The sequence below is a fragment of the Coptis chinensis genome, chromosome 3 (assembly GCF_015680905.1).
Source record: "Coptis chinensis isolate HL-2020 chromosome 3, ASM1568090v1, whole genome shotgun sequence".
NCBI classification, from domain to species: domain Eukaryota; kingdom Viridiplantae; phylum Streptophyta; class Magnoliopsida; order Ranunculales; family Ranunculaceae; genus Coptis; species Coptis chinensis.
In genome coordinates this window covers 11637264-11640689 of record NC_141458.1, presented here as the reverse complement: position 1 = coordinate 11640689, position 3426 = coordinate 11637264, and the positions used below count along the sequence as shown (strand labels likewise).

Sequence of the window (3426 nt, the reverse complement as noted above, 5' to 3'; positions counted from 1 at the left end):
TATCATGTTTTGTTATTTCATTTCGGATACATTTTGGCTATGTTAAAAAGAGCATATGCGGTGCCCCTCATTAGCTGGCGATGCACCGTATCATATTTGATAACATAAACTTTGAACATAAAGCGAATTTCTTCCTCATCGTTTTCTCCGGTGAAGATCACTACAGCAAAGAAACACCAAACAAACAAACATTTTGTCTCTTAAATCAAGAAAAAGAAAAAGAAAAACGAGATGATGACAATGGAAGGAATGTTGGAAAGGGCAGTAGTGGATGACATAATAAGGAGATTACTAGAAGGTAAAAGTCGGATTAGGTGGAATAAAACAAGTCCAAACTTTCGAAAGGTTGAGATCCGTCAACTTTCGTCAACGCTAGACATCTCTTTCTTTCTCAACCCAATCTCTTTGACCTCCGTGCTCCCCATCAAGATTTGTGGTGACATACGGTCGATTACCGGGACCTTTTGAGGTTGTTTGAGATGGGAGGCTTCCTCCCCTTGGCGACTACCTCTTTCTTGGGGATTATGTAGACCGCGGCAAGCGAGCCTTGAGACAATCTGTTTACCTCTTGGCATACAAAATAAGATATCCGGACAAGATATATCTTTTGAGGGGAAATCATGAAGATGCAAAGATCAGCCGGGATCTACGGGTTCTATGATGAGTGTAAAGAAGATTCAATGTCCGCCTCACGGAAGATATTCACCGACCGCTTCAACCGCTACTCTGTGGCTGCTGCACTTATTGATGAGAAAATACTTTGCATGCATGGAGGTCTCTCTCCAAAGTTGAAAAATCTAAATCAAATTAGAGATATTCAAGGGCCTGTGAGATCCCGGATAGTGGTGCGCTCTGTGACTTACTCGATGCGATCGATCCTCGGTTTGAGGAGGCGGGCAGTAAAGCTTCCTCCAAAAAAGGACTCACAAGTTTGTGATTCTAATGTTATCACTCCTGAACCGAAGTTCATGGCCATTTTGTCACTGCTCTACAAGATTACGCGTTCATCTCGGACTTAACTATGACCACGGTTGGAGATCCATTAAGGTTATCCTTTCTAATGCAAAGCGTTCACGGTGAGGGGAACACAAAGTTATGTCATATATCCGTCTTCATAGATGCCTTATCCATTGTATGCACAACTTGAAGAATACCATAGCTGATCTCGTATTTAAAATTGAGCGAAGCGGTGTACCTCACTTAATCGCCAACATCTTTCTATGTTTTCCAAAGTTGGATAAAGCGGCTTGGCAATCGGTGCCATCTTCCTCGCTTGAATAAAATCTTTGTTTTCCATCTTCTCCTCGCCATCTTTTGGGCTCTTCTTGCCTCTTCTTTGTTGCGATCCATTGTTTGTCAATCAAGATCCAGTTTTATAGGCCTCAATAGTCCGAATTGTTTGTAATTCCTTCACTTCACACCCAACTTTGAACTTATCTAGTTAGGTATATTTATTTCGGTACACTTCTTTTGTGTCCACCTCTCAGTCCAACTCTGGACCTCCGGTTAAGGTTTTGGTCATAGTTGAATTTCAACTAATTACGTTCAAATATTATTCCAAGTCCATCCCCATTCTTATCTAATCCAAACTCTTATTTAATCCAATTCGATCTAATCTAAATTCTTATCTAATCCGAATTCTTATCTAATCGGAAGTTCGTTTTTAGTCGCTAAAGTCTTCACCTTGAATCAATTCAGTATTTACCCCTTTTCTTCCCATTATTACTAAACTGCCCTTACGTTTGGTTTTAACGGTATAATCCAAGTATCGCTATTCGATTGGCGCGTGTCGTCAAAATCAATTTTCGTATTATTGTTACGTAATGTGTTGATGCTGATTTTTCAGAAATCAATTTCGTTCGAAATTTTTCGCGTGCATTTTTCAGCCATTTTTAACTACAATACATCCCGTATATGTTAGTTTGACATTATTTCATTTCCGATAATTCCACGATATTTTTCGACGAGTCAATTTTCGAATTATTTCTTTTTCGCGACGACACCGTTATACATTCCGCTCATTTTTCTTTCTTCTTTGCCATATGAACTTTGTTAGCATGCCAAAGAGGGGCGATGTTCGACCCCCACCTACGTGGCTTAACGTCCATTGGTAGGAATCTCCACTTTATTCGTTTAATCGACGGGGGCTAAAGCCCAATTCGCAATACCATAAATCGATGTACAGGCCCATTAACTCATGTGTTCTGGGTGAACCTTAGCCACATGGCTTTGCCACCAAATGCGTTAATTTATGTCGATTCGTTTCTTATCAAAAGAGATAATTATCGGTTGAAAATTATAGTCTATCACAATTACTCAAGCTACAAGATTACTTGAGCTACAATGACTCTCTACTCTACCTATATAAATACCAAACTATTTTTCATTCGAACTACGTTCTTAAGACTTGATCTCGCGATAATTTGGGTGCGTAGGCAACCGCAAGATCTGATCTCATCATTCCCCGATCACCATCATTTTTCTAATTACTTTTCTACGTTCTTCGTCTTTTTCATCAACACTTGGTGTTTTGATCACATATTTGGTCGAAACAGCGGGGTCGATGGGAAACTCAAATGTTCCCGTATTCCTGTACTTTGATGTATGTTTTATCACTATCTTCATTTTAATTGCGGAAACCTGCAAAAGTACGAAAATATAATTAGTACATGATTATTAAACACATAATCGACCAAAATGCTATGTCCCTCGGGGTTTAATATTACAGTTTTGGGTGCTTATCATGTTTCCTATTATACCAAATGAATGTATTAACATTAGGTTTGATGCTTCTTTCCAGATAGCAACAGGAAGGGCAGCAGCTAGTACAATTGCTTTGAACAATAAAGGAAAGATAGTAGGGGCTGGCACTAGAAGGTACCAAGCCAGATCAGCAAAGGAAGTTGAGATGGTGGCTGCAGAGGTAGCTATAGGGCTGGCGCTAGCTTCAGGATGGACTGATGTTTTGATAGAAGGGGATTGTTCAGAAAGCATCAAGGCTCTTAATAGCCAAACATGTTCATGGCTTTATGAAAGCTTAAGAAACTATGTGATTAACTTAAGTTCGTGTTTCTCTTTTTGTAAGTTTAAGTGGATAAGCAGGAGAGACAATGGAGAGGCACATTTGCTGGTGAAATAGGCTTACCATCAGCAGCAAGTGTGTCAGCTTCCACAGTGTATCCTGACAAACAATGTAGTGCCTGTTATGGTTTAGTTTTGATGATATATATATAAGGTATTAATGGAAAAAAAAAATAGCATGTGCACATGTGGTCTTAATTACTTACAACCTGCACGTTGAAAAGACCATTAAGTCCTATTAGTCTGGTACCATTAAGTCCTATTGGTGGTGCTATCCATTGAAACAAGATATTAAAACACCATTCTACAATAGGATTATCATAGAAACAATCACCCAATTACAAG

General features: G+C 39.2%; 1 pseudogene; it reads left to right on the top strand.

The window, feature by feature from the left end:
- The first annotated feature begins 230 nt into the window (after nt 1-230).
- Nucleotides 231-3139, top strand: LOC147507940 (serine/threonine-protein phosphatase PP1 isozyme 9 pseudogene; annotated as a pseudogene).
- Nucleotides 3140-3426: the final 287 nt, after the last annotated feature.